Source organism: Pinus tabuliformis, chromosome 3_2 (assembly GCF_031772625.1).
Source record: "Pinus tabuliformis cultivar Carrire ecotype Pingquan chromosome 3_2, CPIR1, whole genome shotgun sequence".
In the NCBI taxonomy this organism is placed as follows: Eukaryota; Viridiplantae; Streptophyta; class Pinopsida; order Pinales; family Pinaceae; genus Pinus; species Pinus tabuliformis.
In genome coordinates, this window is record NC_142302.1 from 1,157,638,498 (window position 1) to 1,157,656,665 (window position 18,168).

An 18,168-nucleotide genomic window follows, 5' to 3' on the forward strand; every position below is an offset into this window, starting at 1 on the left:
AGGCGGTGGAAAGTGGAAACGATCAGTTAGAGGTGCCTAAGTCACATAAAAACAGAAACACAAGGTGAAATGTTGCTAATGTATGCATAATCTGTAAGAGAGGAAGCCGAAGAACAGGCAAGAGGCAGGAGAGACTAGAGAAGCAGGAGAACTAGAGAAAGGCAGAAGCTCAGCAGGGTTGGGTGTAGAAAACTGCAGCAAAATAGTTGATACTAAGATTGGGTTGGAGCCTCAGAACTGAACAGGACTAAAGTCATTAGGGGTAGGTGCTCCTAAGTGCAGAACCACTGCAAAATAGAGTTGGTGCTCTGGAGGTTGGAGCCTCACTGAAGTCCAAGTTGGAGCTTGGCAACTATTCACAGTCAGATATATATTTATATTGTATTTATTTCATTGTACTATCTTGAGTTTTTAATAAAAGCATTTATTCCAGCTGCTGGTTTCTGTGTTCTGTGTATACATATACATATCTATATATTCTTGTGGAAATCACTAGAATAAAAATTGTAAGAAACACTGATTCACCCCCCCTCTCAGTGTTTCTAACAATATAATAAAAAAGCCCTCTCTTGTGAACCCTGGGTGCTGTATGAAGTTGAAATCAATACCCACAACTCGCTGCTCCATCGGCAATCAAGTAAGTGGCAGTGTTCAACACCTAACTGGCAGTTTGTATGATGCGGTTTGTTTGAGAGGCCACTATGTTCTGAAATGGGTAAGATATACCCTTTCATTGACCGACTCTTCATTCCAGTGGATTACACGTCATCTCCATTGACCACACCAGGCACATTAGAACTCATAAGTTCATTCACATTGTCATAGCATAATCAGATAAGGCTTTTTGAGATGATCCATTTAGAATGCACTGCCCTGCCCTACCCGTGATGAAAAGACATGCAACATGAATTAAGATGGGGGATGTTTCTGCCCATAATGAAAAGAGATGCAACATGAATTAATATGGGGGATTTTTTTGTGTGTGTTTTGCATGAACATTCTCTGGTTCTAAATTAGATAAAAAACAAAAGAGAAAGCAACGTGTCTCTCAGAAACACCATCTGGTTGTGTATTGGATAAAAGGCAAGAGAGAGTAGAACCTGGGTAGAATAATGAAACATGAAATTAAAAACTTTCCAGAAATTTCAACCAACAAGAAGAAACTCTAAATTGCATCTCTATGCATACCGAATGACATTTTGTATGAAATGGTAAAACAAATTTTAGTCAATGTCTTTCACCGCCATGTCCTTCATCGTCGGCTTTCTTAATCCAGCGTCAATTTTCTTGATCTTTCGGTGGGTCAGACACCGTGGATTTTGACATACGAATTCTCCTAATTTTCTCTCTTGCCACCAGGCATACCTCGTCAAAGTCCACTAATTTTCTTTTTTGAAACAGGGATTAATTGTGGCAATATGGTAAGCATAATGTTTGATAAAACATTGAAGGTTGAAGCTGCCACTATAGCAACAGGATATGAAGTAGTTGGAACTACTCATGAAGTAGTATGTCATCTAGTAGCAGTTGATGATCAATAACAAGATAAAATGATTGAAGATTTTTTTATGAGAATATCCACTAACAGCGTAACAGTGGAAGACAACCCCCATGCAGTTGAAAAGAAGGTAGATGTAGAGCATGAAGCTCTCACTGAAGAGAGTCATATTAAAGATGTTTCTAACAATGTTTTTGAATATGCGGTTGTTCAAAATGGCATGGGCGAAAAAGTTGAAAACAAGGTTGTTAATAAATTTGACACATACTACAGGAAAAAGCAGCAATATGTGATGATGAAAGTGAAAATAATGATATGGATGTCTCTAGACACAAAGATGAATGCATTGAAATCATTTTTCAGCAATGGAGTCAAGAAGAGATAAGATTTTGCTATTCGAAAAATGGTAGAAAGAAAGACAAGTATATGAAGCGTAAGAAGTAGAGCAAATAAGACAGTTTGAAGATGCAATGTTGTGGAAGCAGTCCATGGTTGAATGAATATTTGAAGAGGAAGACGTAGTAGACAAGATCAAATTGTGTTTCAGCACAAATTCAAGAAAGTCAAAGAAAAATTGCAGCAACAACAATTAAATGAATATGGAGCCTACAACAAGAAAGTTCAACTGAGAATGAAGCAAGTTCGAGGATTTAAAATTTGGAAGAAAAGAAAAAGAAAATGCAAAATTGTGAAAGCCTTGAGTCATTGTAACCCTAGATGAGACATAGACTAGCAGGCATGTTTGGGTGATAATTGAGTCAATTTTTATTGTAAGCCTAACAAACATAGTTAAGTCATGTTGAGTCATACGATCGTAATTAAGGGGGAGTGTTAGAAATTGTAATTACTCCCGCATGTGGAGTTGACTAAGATTAAAGAATTAGTTCACTGAGGGTTTGTGGAGTTGACTAAGATTAGAGAATTAGTTCACTGAGGGTTGAGTGTTGAGCATTGAGTGTTGAGTCAAGTCGAGTGATGGATGATGAGTTAAGTGCAGTCCATATTTAGAGTGTGAATTAAGTGTGTGTGCATGTCAAGATATTTTAGGCAAGTAGCTAGTTGGAAAAAGATAAATACCCTTCACCAAGGTCATTGTAAGGTATTTTATGTGTAAATAATTTCGGATTTGTTTCCCCTTCCCTTCCAACAAAACCATGCTGTCGTGTGCCACCTAGCATCCTCCGTCCTGCACTGCACTGCCCTGATAGAGGTGGCGTCTCCCGTGGATTTTCCATGAATGGAAGCAGCAAGTCGAATTTGGTTTCCATCCAAGTTGCAAGACCATGTGGCTCTATGGACTCTATCCATGAGACCATAGTAGAGCGCCTCTCTGTACATGGCTTTCTGGGACATGTGTGGAGGGACGTGAAGTTCCCCTGTTCGCATGAAGTCGAGGAGAAGGGAAAAATAGGCTGGATTTCTGTCGATGAAATACTCGTGGGAATTCGGTTTCTCAAGCGCCCAGTCGTGCCTGATCATGGCTCCCAACATCAATTCTCGCCCTTCGTTTTCCAGAGTACTTCGGCTCCTCACAAATCATTTTCCCCAATGTTTAGTAAAACTTTGTGACCATCATCCTGCTCTCTTCTCATCGCCATCACCACATGGTTGTAAAACTAATCCCTATAATAAAAAATCCCTGTCGCAGGTAAACACGGAGGAGAAGCCGACAAAGAAGTGAGTAGTATTGGTCAACACCTACCGGGCAGTTTGTATGATGTGGTTGTTCTAGTTGGGGTTTGATTGTGTGGCCACTATGTTGTGAAATAGAGGAGATATATCCTTTTCATTGACAAAGTGGATTACACGTAATCTCCATTGACCGCACCATATACATGAACATGAATTACTTCGTATGTTTGAAGTTCGTTCAGATAGCTGTAGCATAATACAATAAAGGTTTTTTTAGATAATCATTTTAGAATGCACTGCCAATAATGAAAAGATATGCAACATGAAGCAAGAAGAAAAGAAATGGGGGATGCTTGTGTGTGTGTTTTGCATGAGCATTCTGTGGTTCTGAATTCTGTGGTTCTGTATTTCGCCGCCTTGTGCGTCATTGTTGGCGAAGTTCATCGGCTGTCTTAATCCATCCTCAATTTTCTGGTGGGGCAGACGCCGTGGATTTTGACATACGAATTATCCTAATTTTCTCTCTTGCCACCATGCATACCTCGTCAAAGTCCACTTACGAATTTTTCTGGGTAAAACTTTCCCACTATTCATTTAAAAATTTTTCCTCCCGATTGGGATCTCCAATTCTAATTTTGATTTTCAACTCGATTCATCATTCAGGGACCCCATGAAACCGTATAAAGCAATGCTCAATTTTATACTTTCAAAAGTTTCAAACAAATCTGTTATTATGAATTCACTCGGTTTCATTAGCAAAATCTAAGCCCGAAAACTTGAAAGAAAATTGATTCATAGCTTCCCATTAAAAAAATCTCCTATTAGAAAAATGATTTTAAACTAACACTCAAGCTAGCCACCAACAATTTTCCTTGTACTTTCCTATAAACATTCTTTCGGTAGGTACATGAAGAAGTTTTTCACGATCACCGTACACTAAAATTTTCTAAATAATATATCTGAACAGTAGCATAGTACAATACAATATATAACAGTAGTGTATAAAATAAAAACTAAGTAATCTTTCAGCTATATGATATACTACAGTATAAAACTATAATACATTAAAAAAAAATAAAAAAAAAAATAAACAAGTGTACCATGTAATGTTGTTATTTAGTCTCTGTTTTTTATGAAAAAAGTAATTGATAGCAAAGTCATCTCCTTGAGAATAATTATAGGGTAGTATAATATAGAGTTGTTGTATTAAAAGAACGTGGAACATTCAATTAATTAAAAAGGTCACCCACATGCTCATGGGCGTAGAATAGATAGTGATAAGTTGTTCAGTTAAGTTAAAAATCTATTCATGTTAAGGATTTGTGTGACCCATGCCAATTGTGACCCCAAGTGATTATCATTAATTTATTGAAATGGTTGATTGAAATGATATAAACATATGCATTATCATGAAACACATTCCCATCAATATAAACAAAGTTATTTGAAAAACACCCATATAATGAGGAATTAGATGATGTCAATATAAGAGATAGGAAAAAGTCCAAACAATACATGTCTATTTTTTAAATGGTTCTATGCTAAAGGTTCAATTTGTTTGGATTTCAACAGTTTTCTTATTCTTACAATTTACAAAAGTGGAATATTAAAGTTAGATTAATAACATTGTTATTAATATTTGATAACATTATTATTAATATTTTATTTATTCTAGATTAAATAGTAAATATACATAGTTTTAATTATATGAGTAACTTATTACATCATATTAATAATTAAGTATATTTAAGACAAATGAAATTTGAAGCTTTGATTTTATTAAAAGCATTTAAATTTTGGCTTCTTATTTATTTATCAAATTTCAACTTATCATTTTTGTAAAATAATTAATATATGATATCTTCAAATTTTATCAATATATTTATATTTTATTTATTTTTGCATTTACAAAAAATGGAATATTAAACCTTAAATTAATAATGTAATTATATTGATTTTAGTTAATTTTTGTCATACATATTTTTATTTATGCGAGTAACTTGTTATATTATATTGACAAATATATTTAAGACAAATGAAACTTCTATTAAAATATCATATGATTGATTTCTTTGAAAGCAATTAAATTCTGGCTACTTTTAAATTTATTGATCTATTAGAAAGAAATATATATATTTTGTAAAATAATTAAAATTTAATATATTTAAACTTATTATTATATAGTTTATAATTTATAAAAATAATAAATTTTAAATTATTTATCATATATGAAATATTAATTATATATATATATATTTTGGTCTCAGGAAACTGTTAATCATCATCATCATATAACTCATACATTATTTTTGATTACTTGAAATCAGAATTGTAATATATATAAGGATATATTTAAAAAAATAGATTTTAATGATTGGTTAACCTAAATCAAATTAAAAAGCATTTATTCACAAAATATACTAAAAACTAGTTTGATGAGATTATCTCGCAACAATGAAATGAAGTACGCGGAGCATGTCTATGGTTTCGCTTAATAAAATATTTTCAAAAACAATTGTCTCAAGGCAGTGCACATCCTTCTAAATCCCAAAAATCAATCCCCAAAAGAATAATTTGATTGGTAATGGTCTAGATAAATTTTCTCAATAGAGAAAAAATATATACGAGATTGCATCACTAATTATCACGGAAAATTGAGTTACAGTGAATTTAAAAACCATTTATTAATTTTAACAGATATAACTAATATAAGTATGGGTCGTACTGAAGTACTTACGAATTAATTTGAAGTAAGTATTTATTGTCAGTGTTAATTGATTATTGCTGGCAATCTTAATTAATTGATTTGATAAAAGTACTTAGGGTTAGTGTTAATTGATTATTGGTGGCAATTTTAATTAATTATATAGAGACTCGGTGCTATTATATATTTTTTTAAATTTTATTTTTTATAAATATTTGTTTCCTAACAATTATATTTGAAATCCCATGAAAATAGTCACATCTTATACATTAACCAACAGAAAAATAGAAATTTTAATTTTAAAAATTAAAAAATTGATTTTTAATTTTCAAAATATTTGATTTAATATTATAATTTTGAAAAACTTTAATGAACTTTATAGTTTTTTTCAAAATTTTGAGAGGTCAAAGCAATTTGACCATAAATTGATTACAATATAACCTGTCTTTCGGTAGGTATAACAAGATAGTTGATAAGCAGTGAGGCCCTTATTAGACCCCCAACCAAGGTGGTGTGCACCTGATTGCCACAACACCAAGGTATGATGTTGGATGTGGAAGTTAGAGTTGCGAGCGCGAGGGAACTATCGGTTAGAGTGTGCCCGATAAACAGACATACAATGTATTTATCATGTACCACAACCTTGGAGTCTGTTTTAATCCATACAAGCTCTTCTTCAATTTGCACACTAACTTCTCCTTCCCTTTGACCTCATACCCTTTTGGCTGCAACATATATATTTCTTCCTCCAAATCCCCATGGAGAAAGGTTGTCTTTACATCTAACTGCCCAAGATGCAAATATTCTACTATCACTACACTTAAATAGTTTTGATTGAAGTCGTTTTAACAACAGGAGAAATTTTTTCATCAAAGTCTATACCTTTCTTTTGTGAAAATCCCTTCACCACAAATCTAGCCTTATACCTTTGTTTACCTCCATCTTCTTACTTCAACCTATAAACCCATTTATTCTGCAATTTTGTTTTACCTATAGGCAACTTGACTAAGTCCCAAGTCGAGTTATGCATCAAGGACTCCATCTCTTCTTCCATGGCTTGCTCCCACTTCTTCTTGGTTTTTACCTGCATTGCTTTTTCATATCTTTCTGGTTCACCAAAATCAGACAACAATACATAATATAATGAAGGAGAGTATCGTTCAAGGGGTCTACTTATCCTGGTAGATCTTCTAACACTACTTTCATGTGTTTGAGGTGCCTATTGTTGTTGTAGCTACTGATCATTATAATTTTCAGGCACCTTTACTTTTTTCGTGATCTCATCAAGCACTGTGTATTCTTTGTTTTCTTTTCCCTGTTTCTTTCTCTGCATTATCCTTATATAAGACATTTTCATTGAATATGACATCTCTTCTCCTAATGATTTTTTGGTTTTCATAATCATATAAGTGATAACCAAATAATTAACACCATATCCAATAAAGGTACATTTCTTTGATTTTGACTCAAGCTTTGTTCTATTTTCTTTATTGATGTGGACAAATGCTTCACAATTGAAAGTCTTTAAAAATGAGTAGTTTACCATTTTATCTGTCCATGCCTCCTCTGGAATACCACCATCCAAAGACCTTCAAGTCCCTCTCTTTACTAGATAAACAACAGTATCCATAACATTTGCCTAAAATTGTAAGGGAAATCCTTTATGAAATATCATGTACCTTGCACACTCCATGATTGTCCTATTCATCCTTTCTGACACACCATTTTCCTATGGTGTTTTTGGAACTGTCTTCTCTCTACGAGTTCGGTGCTCTCAAAAATAGTTATCAAATTTTTTTCTGCAATATTCGCCTCCATTATCTGATTTGAGACACTTCAACTTCTTTCATATCACATTCTTAACCAAAGCTTTCCATTTATTGAAAGTATCAAATACATCAGATTTATTTCAAATGCAACAAATACAAGTTTTGCTAGTTGCATCATCAATATAAGTAACATAATTGTGAGAGCCACCGAGAGATGATACCTGAGAAGGTCCCCATACATATGTATGCACAAGCTCTAATTTTTCTCTCTCATTTTCCTTCCCAACTCTCATAAATATGAATCTCTTTTGTTTTCCATAAACACAATTTTCACAGAAATCCAAATCAACATGCTTCAAACCTGGCAACGAATTTATTGAGTTAAGAATATGCATCCCCTTCTCACTCACGTGCCCAAGCCTATGATGCCAGAGTGTCGTATCTACTCCTGTGGAAGTTAAAGCATTAAAAGAATTATAACTACTATTACATAAATACAATGTGCCAACCTTTTCTCTTTTTTCTATTACTGGGGCTCCTTTAATGACCTTCCAGGTTTTTTCTATAAAATTAGTTACACAATCTTCACCTCCCAACTGCTATGCTAAAATTCGATTTTTCTTCAGGTCTAGAACATGCCTTACCTCCCTCAATAACCATTAGTTTCCATTCTATTTCTATATAAAAACCTTACCCATTCTAACGATTTTACAGGGTTTATCATGACCCAAATGAACCTGTCCAAAATATCCTTGAACATAGTCATGAAAATGTTTCCTATCAAGTGTGACATGGAATGAGGCCCCTGAATCTACCACCCAGGCATCAATAATATTCTCTAATGAAAGAATCAAAGAACATTTCAACAAATCACCTGTCACATTCGCTTCATGATTGTTCTCTTGTTTTCCATCTCCTTCTTTTCCCTTTCGAGATTTACAGTCTTTCTTCAGGTGTCCTTTATTCCCACATTTTCAGCACACTATCCTTGATCTAAATTTGGATCTTCCTTTTCTTGACTTACTTCGATTTCCTGGGATCCTTCCTCTTTCCATTTTTCTTCCCCTAGTCTTTGCAGACAAAGCATTATGCGATGTCTCACCAGAGCTTTTACGTTGCATTTTCTCACTAAAGATGACACCAACAACATCATCAAACTTTAAAGTACTAAATCTAAAGATTAAGTTACTAATCACCATAACCAGGCCATTCCAAATTTATGGCAATGAGCACAAAAATAATAGAGTCCCAACTTCATCACCAAAATTTACCCCTATAGAACTTAATTGATTGGTAACCGTGTTAAATTCATTTAAATGGTCAACAACAGATCCACCTTCTGACATCTTCATATTAAATAGACACTTCATAAGAAATACCTTATTTGAGGCCAAAGGTTTTTCATATAATTTGGCCAATGTCATCATTAAACCTTCTATTGTCGTTTCCTTTGAAATGTTGAATGCTACTGACACTGCCAAACACAATTGTATTGTTCCTAGTGCCTTTCTATCGAGAATCTCCCATTCTGTGTCTGTCATACTTGTCTGCTTCTTTGGTTTTCTGCTCAATGGTAGGTACAAATATTTCTGATACAGATAATATTCCATCTGCATCTTTCACAGCTGGTAGTTTTTGTTGTTAGTTTTCGCGACCCTAAACCTAACATATTCCACCATTTCTCTCACTCAAACCTAGAACCCTTCTCTCCTACGAGTTTATTAGCCAAATAAACCTTTGGCTCTGATACCAGTTGTTAGAAATTAATTTACAGAGCAATGAAATACACAAAATATTGCGGAAACACAAATAAAAAACACATAAAACAAGAGAGACACAGATATACATGAGTCACCCAATTTGTGCTATGTCCATGGAGAAACAACCAATCCTTCTTTTTATATTTTCTAGCAAAATGAAGAAATACAACCTAAATTTGATTCGTTGTAATTTCCTCTTCTCTCTCACTCAGTCTCCTATCTCTTTATCGCTCAGAATAATAATACAACTACAATATCTCCCTCATGAGATCATTATTGTAAGGTGGTAGAGGCGATGTCAAGGTTATGATCCCGCTAAGACAAGAGGCAAATATGAGCCCAAATTCTTCACAAGGATTCTCATACAGTTTGGGTTGTATCAACGCAAGCATGGAAGGCTTGGAAGCCCAACTGAGTCTCTTCCATTTTGGCTGCCCTACCCTAGACATACATGTGTCTAATTCCTCCAACTTATGAAGGACTATTAATAAATTTGTTTTTTGCAAATTGGATCCAAGTGAGAAGATCTTTTTACTTTTTACATATTCCTTCTAGATATCCTTTGATTGTTGAAGGTTAACATGGACCTTCCGAGAGAAACGTTTGTTGTTCTGATCTTGCTTCTGATCTATAAGTTGTTGCCATTTTTTATCCACAAAAGTATTGTAGCCTATAGAATCAAATGATGTATTACTATGTTGATTCCTACAGTGTTTCCATAAGTAAATTTATGACATTATGGCTTGGCATCAATGGATCTCAATACTTACTCTTCCTTCTCTCTCCTTAGATTTATTCAATAAAATTGATTTACACCCCTTTGAGAAATCAATATATATTGGGCTTGAGAGAAAACAAATGATAAATATTCAACCTCCATCTGTAAATAATAATAGAGAAAATAAAAACTCGATGCAATAATAGATGGTGTAGAAGATATTCTCCTGTAAATAATAAAAAATTCAAAATCAACCATCTTCAACAAATGTTACCTGTTTGGGATGTAATTCGGGAGCCTACAAAAACCCTAGATGATGTAATGGTGCACTTGGGCTTGTCTAAAAGGAAAAGCAGGACCAAAACTAGGTATCAAAATGAATGAGTTGAAGGTTGCCCGACTGTTGGACTAATCTGCACTGTGCTGCCTAGAAACTATTGCTTTGCTAAAGTTCGAATGGCTGGAAGGTGCACTGAAACTTCCAAAAATTTATATTCTTTTAACCCTGGACTCCTTGGCCATTACCCACAAAAACCCAGAAATGGTTTGGCCCGATTTGGACTTCCCAAAATCGACCCCCAAAGGCACTATTCAATCCCCAACAATTCTACATTGTCTGTTGCAAAGATACGACTTAAAACCCCACCTCTAGTGCTCAAAAAATTATGAAACTTTATATTTGGGATCCTTGTCAAAAACCCATAAAAACCCAAAAAGGATTTTGGCTGGTTTAGACTTCTGATTTTCGACCCCCTTGGAGCCTCACCTCAGCTCTAGCTGCCAATTTTGACTTGTTGGAAACTGCCTATAAATCCACCTGAAAACTTCTCCAAAATGTTGAGTTCACCCGTGATATCCAATCCCTGACTCCCCAGATGATCTCTTGGCCCAAATCAGTTGCTCCCAAGTACCACAAAAATATGTTGTGTGGCCTCTGCATTGTCCCCCAACCCAGTAGTTTGAATTGCTGGAATGCAAGCTCAGCTAGCTGTAAAACCCAGCAAGAACACCGGTCTAATGCTGCTACCTCATCTCCCCAACTCCCGAACAAACAATCAAATCTATGCTTGCCTCAATCTCCCTCTATGTGTTTCGTGGCTACATAGAAATACACAGTCCTTGCTTTGCGCTTGTTGGTGGTGCTATGTCACTACCTCGAAACTCCTGAAATCCTTATAGAACTTCCGCTCTAGGGCGGGCATAGATGGTCCCCTGAAGTAGAGGTTGAATCTCCCGCTTGAGAGATTCGTGGCTAAACAGCCAGTTGACTCAGCTAAACAGCAGAGAGTGAACAACCAAGTGATTTTGTTTGTAAGATGTATGAATGAATCCCAAAATGTGAGTTGCTCCCTCCTTATAATTCCTTGGGCCTCCCTTGCCCTATGTGGGCCCCTCCATCTGCCTATTCAACTTTCCCTCCAAGCTATTCGAATGGGCCAATTCAAATTCCCATGTGGGTGGCCCCCACATTCTACTAACAACCAAATTAAGTCGAATTGCCTCCCAAGTCCCTAAGTCGAAAATTATGGGTTCTCTTCCTTAGCCAAAATTGTGCAAAATTGTGTAGCAACACCCTGTTACAAATGTGTTTGACAAGGGACATGACACAACAATTTGTTGCTTATGTGCACAGGCTTACACGATCCTATTTTGAGGTAGCCACAATGTGACCAATTTTCAAATAACATGCCCAATTTACCTTAGGCAACTCCCTGACACCCCGCACGAAGTGTGCTTACAATAATCATTGCTACCCTCTAGGTTGCCCGACCACGTTGTAACCCTTGGCAATGATTGGCGTGACTGACTTCAATATGCAATCTGTCTCCCAATTCCTACTATGGTAGCGCACAACAATCATATGTCTCAGTGGTTAAATATGTTGTATATTATTCCATAGTCAAGTCAATCTACTAATTTGGCTACAAGTATGTTGAGAAATTCATCCCTGTGACTCAATGCAGTTGTTTGATTTCAGAGAGCGGAACGATATTCCTTTATCAATTTACGCACAATTGAACTGATTACCTTCTACTACAAACCAATGCAAATCAACTTCTTTCTGAAGGGTGAATTCAGTCCTTGATAAATAGGAATTCACATCATATAATAGGCAATACAGTCTTTAGCATCTGCAATTTCAACCTTCAAATGATAATTGAAAACTTCAAACTCCTACCTTTTGTTATAATGCTCAATTGGAATAATGAAGGATTTGAACACCTCTACTCTGAGAAAAATGAGACAAACTAGGGTGATATCGAGTACCACTGAAGATGGAAAATGTTGGTTAGGGTGAGAGAAATCTCACTGAAGTTACGACACAAATTTTCAATCCTGCAAATAGAAATCTGGTTTGTTGACAAGAACCCTAAGGTGGATGGGATGCATAGCTCTGATACCACTATAAGATCCCAAATGTAAAAAAATTCAACATATTTAGCACACTTTAGTCTTTTGATTAAAGTAAACTTTCAACAAGAACAAGAACACAAAAGGGATATGAAAATGCAACCACTTTATTTAATTAAAAATTGCAAATAATATATGCCAGATTAACATAGAAACCCTTGATAATGGCATGCAAGGCTGCTCATTAACAGACACGTCCAACTAAACTTTGAAGCACACTTGTGGATACTGAATGGATCCACCAAACAAAATTCTCCATAGGGTTTTCGTCTCGGGATCAAACTAGAATTGGTCAAGCCAAGTTCTCAACAAAACACAATAAGATTGATAAACTTTGGATGATCCAAATGCTTAGCTCTTATCCCCTTTAATAGGCTTGACAAACTTTCTAGAAACCTTATTTTATTTTTTTCCCTCAAAAAACGAAGGCAAATACCATGGGCAGATTCTATCCATTTTGACCATATCAAGAAAAGGGAATATTACATTTGGTGTGCTCAAGCACCTGGATGTGAGATGTTGTTGAGTGTTGAAGACTGTGGAGTGGTTGTTAGCACTATGGCGTGCGCTGTGTGGAAGAGCTGACAGTGACAACACATGAGCCACCAACTACAAGATTAGTCTGGCGTGGAAGTGAAGTATGGTGTGGCACCTTATGGTGATGAACCTACAGAAAGGAAGCATTATGTTGTGTGGTGTAACCATGGACGACTGTAATTCCTCATGTAATGTGGCAATTTAAAATAATCAGTATAGATTTATTTTAATTCCAAATTTATTAAGGGTTTAGGGGATGGAATCCCTTAAGGTTCAAATCTCTTTCTTAAGTGTAAAACTTGAGAAAATGTTTGAACATTGAGAGATTTGATCGCTATCGATGCTTGATAGATCCAACGTTAAGATGGATCCGAACTATAGATATATATATATATATATATATATATATATATATATAATTTTACAACATCTCTTCCATACTAGAGTTGGGAACACCTTTGGACCCAAAAATCTTTCTTATTATATCTAGTGTACAGTGTGAATTTAAGATGTTTTTAAAAATTTTTTTAGAGTGATGATATTTGTAGTTGTAGCTATAGAGTTAGGTTGCTATTTAAATTGGGACCACTTATGCTACTAAACTTTCATGTTGCAAAAATTGCTTAACTCTCACAATATGTAATCTATTGAATATATATATTTTAATTGATTTATGCATCACTTGAAATAGCCAATCATCATTTATCAACATTTATCAATCATTTAGAATTTAATTTATATATAATTAGACTAAATCATTTAAGATGTAATTCATATCACTGCACTCATTGTTATATATGCATGAAAATAAATGTTAAAAATAGTTAGACAAAGTGAATCATAACATTTAATATTCCAATATGTATTTTGTTTTTGTTGGAAACTTACTTTATTTCGGATATGAAATTCGGTTAATGTCCCATCTCTTGGTTTTCCGGGTGAATTTGGCAACAGAAACTCATCTTCGGTGGAATGTAAAACAATTTCTGCACCATTACTAATCCCCGTAAACATTATAAGTCAATTGTTAGCGGGTTCCAAGAAGGTTCGGTCAACAAATCGGAAATGGTGTCAAAGTACCAAGTCTGCGCTTTTACTCAACTATTTTCAACAAAGTCATAGTGGACATGGAATTACGGAATTCTACGAACTTCTAGGCCCTTCTAGACTGCGTTATAGTACTGCCCAGGGCCAGGAATTCAAAGCCGTATTATACCGAACAGAAAGCTATATCATACGAGCTCTGATCATAAATATTTAATTCCAGTCATGCCTGCCACCGTATCTGTCTCTCAAAGCCATTGACAATAATCTCCAATCCCGAGTTCATCTTTTATGATTTAAAATCTTAAGAACTGACGCGGTCGTCGTCACTTGAAAGTTGGATCCTCCTTTACTGAGAGACTCAAACAAAGGCATGAAGCAATCCAGAGTTTGAGGCAATTCTTCCAAACCAAGGCTTCTTCTTATTGTCATACCATTCGATTACTTAACAGAACACAACACGCAATCTCGATGATGGAGTCGGTCCGAAATCGGCTCCTTGTCAATGTAGTTTACCATAAATTCTTAATTTTTTATTGAATTAAGTTGCAATTGGAAGTTAATCATCAAATAGATTCTTTGGGTTGCAGCTTCAAGCCAAAAAAGAATAAAAATCGGCTTATATTTAGATAAAAGCTTTTGTTCTCACATGTTATACACACTGTATCTGATCAGCTATACAGTAGCAATATAGTACAATACAGAAATATAATGTATGAAAACCTAAAGGCGGCTACTCATCCTCCTGATAAACACTGGTGTTCATAGAAAGTGGAGTTTCCCAAACATCAGACACATCTTCTTCATCATACAAAACAAACAGACGGTCTCCACCAACAGCAATATCGGCGATACCGCCTCCAGTACATGGTCCGCGTTTGTTCTGTATCTGCGATGTGAGCACCCAATTAGGAGCACAGAATACGTGCACCTTCTCGTTCTTTGTCGAGAAAAGCTGCAGTCCGCAGGCTGCCAATTTGGAATACAATCTTTCTTCCCCCTCTTCAACTGATTGAGATACCATCTTTCCAAGCCGATTCCGGTGACACCACTTGACATGGTTCATGGACCTCATATCCAGAAATCCGAGATTATCATATTGATTCACCACGCATACGCTTCTGCAATCTTCCATGGCCACGGTGTCGACCACAATCTTGTCGTCCAACGGATGGCATGAGTCTGTCCACGACAAGACCGCGCTGTTCTTTTCCCGAAAATCCATCAAGCTGATGTGAGCATCATCACTTCGAGGATACACAGTCGCCGCCAGGAGGAGATTGCTCTCGGGAAGCCACTGTAGCTTCCCTGCGTCTCCGAGGGGCCAATCGTATACGAAATCCACTTGCTCACCTGTAGTCTCATCCCACACCCCTACTCCGTATTCGGCTTTTAGCCCTCTGCAACTGGCGTACACGTGACCGTGGCTGCTGCTGGCGAGCGCTCCGGCGGTGAAATTTTTGTGTTGGTCGCCTTGATGGCACACCTGGAATCTATGCTGCAGCTTTCCCGTTCTGATATTAAAGCTCGCCATGCCGCCATGGCTGGGCTTGTCCACGCTGGCGCAAGTGCCAATGACGAGGCGTTGGGGATTCAGAAAACCCACATCGTTAACGAGATGGTAATCAAGATTGAGGGGTTGTAGCTCCTCCATGGTCCAATCGTAGACATGAACCATGCTGCCGTGTACCACGCAGCATCCTCCGTCCTGAGCTGCTCTGATAGCGGTGGCGTCTCCGGTCGCTCTTCCATGAATGGAATCGGCGAGTCGAATTCGGTTTCCATCCAAGTTGTGAGCCCATGTGGCGCTATGGACTCTGTCCATGAGACCATAGTAGAGCGCCTCTCTGTACAGGGCTTTCTGGGACATGTATGGAGGGACGTGAAGTTCCCCTGTTCGCAGGAAGTCGAGGAGAAGGGAGAAATAGGCTGGATTTCTGTCGATGAAATACTCGTGGCCATCTGGTCTCTCAGGCGCCCAATCGTGGCTGATCATGGCTCCCAGCATCGATTCGCGCCCTGCGTTTGCCAGAGTACTTGGGCTCGTCACAAATCGTTTTCCCCCAACGTTCAGTATAACTTTGTGACCATCATCCTCTTCTCTTCTCATCGCCATCACCACACGCTTGTAAAACTAAAAAGCCCTCTCTTGTGAACCCTAGGCGCTGTATGAAGTTGAAACCAATACCTACAACTCCCCGCTCGGTCGGCAAAGAAGTGAGTGGCAGTGGTCAACACCTAAAGGGCAGCTTGTATGATGGGGTTGTTCTGGTTGAGGTTTGTTTGAGTGGCCACTATGTTGTGAAATGGGTGAAATATACCCTTTCATTGACCGGTTCTTGGTTCATCTCCATTGACCGCACCATGCAGGTCAGAACTAGAAGTTCGTTCACATTGCCGTAGCATAATCGGATAAGGCGTTTTGAGATAATCCATTTAGAATGCACTGCACGTCATGATGGGCGATGTTTCTTTGTGAATCGGGGGAAACAGTGTGTAGTTTGCATGAACATTCTCATGTTACGAATTCTCCACAAGAAAACTTTCAAATCATACATGTTGTGCAACAAGTATTCATTTAAAAGTATTTGCAGTCACCCCTCTCGTTTTCTGGCGATTGGATAATATGGCATCTCCCATTCTAATTTTAATTTTTAACTTTTATACTGAACTGGGCTTATCATTGAGGGACCCAATCAAAGCGTATGGAACATGCCCAATTCGATACTTCTAGAATCACAAACCCAGGCTTGATCTTATTATGATTCCAGAACTGTTTATGTCACGAAATATAACTCGCGCTGTCGACGAAGGAGTCGGTTCGAAGATATAGCTGCCAGCTGTTTTCGCATAAATTCCAGGTACTTAACTACTTACTTTCTCACACAAACTCTTTCGTTTGCTACGCTGGTGAAGATTTTCACAATCACCTAATATACACTTATAGGCTCATAAGAAACACATATACAAATGTGATTGATGTACACTTATAGTTATCTATCCACCACCTACCATATTAATAATTTTATATACAAATGTGATTAATAATTTTATATACAAATGTGATTGATATACACTTAGAGTTATATATCCACCACCTACCATATTAATAATTTTAAATGTATTTTATTAAAAGCTAATTATTTTTTATTATTAATAACTACATATATAAAAATAATAATAGTTATATTATATTATATTTATATAATTATATTTATGTTATTATTATTTTGTATATTAATATAATATTAGTTATTACATAAAATTTTGCTAATATGTTAATAATTGTATCTAAAAATATAATATAATTCATATAATATAATAATAACATTTAGTTATTATTAATAATATGTATGTTTTTACTATTATGTTGTTTTCAATAATTATTATATATTTATTAATTTAATTGTCACTATATTATATATATTTACTTAGAATATATCAATAATATTAACTATATTATTATTATCTAATTTTAAGGTCATAGCAGAGCCAAGTACCAAATTGGTGTATGAGACCTCTTGTTTGTGGGACAAGGGACCCACTTCCGCGTAGCAAAGCTAGACACCAAATTGGTGTATGGGACCCTCTTTTTTGTAGGACAAGGGACCCACCTCCGCGCAACGATTTGACTGCTAAGTCTACGAAGACATACATACTCTACCCCCCTCTGATTTTGAACCTGCGACCTCTTATGAGGAAACACATGCTCTTAACCATTAGGCCTACTCAAACTAAAATATATTATAAACTATATATTAAACTAAAATATATTATACTATTACTTGTAAATAAAATGATGATGACAATGATTAACGCCCACTAAGACCAATGTGGTCTATCGGACCTCAAGAAAAGAGAGTCTAATTGTCATTCTTCAGAATCTTGTTTCTGTGATCAAAGAGCGGGGAAAGAAGTGTTTCAAGATCGCTATAGTTGGGTTGGCTTAATAAGTCAAGAATATTGGAGGTGTGGCTGATTATAGGGAATTGAGAGCGGATGTGGGCAAGACCTGGGCAGTCTAGAAGGAAGTGCTTTCCATATTCCACCTTTATAGTATCACAAATATGATAAATTCTATCGTCCCAAGGAGT

At 36.2% G+C, this 18,168-nt stretch overlaps 1 pseudogene; it reads right to left on the bottom strand.

Annotated features, from left to right (window-relative positions):
• Positions 1–14,807: 14,807 nt before the first annotated feature.
• On the bottom strand, positions 14,808–16,312 carry LOC149184835 (BTB/POZ domain-containing protein At2g24240 pseudogene; annotated as a pseudogene).
• Between the last annotated feature and the right edge of the window lie 1,856 nt (positions 16,313–18,168).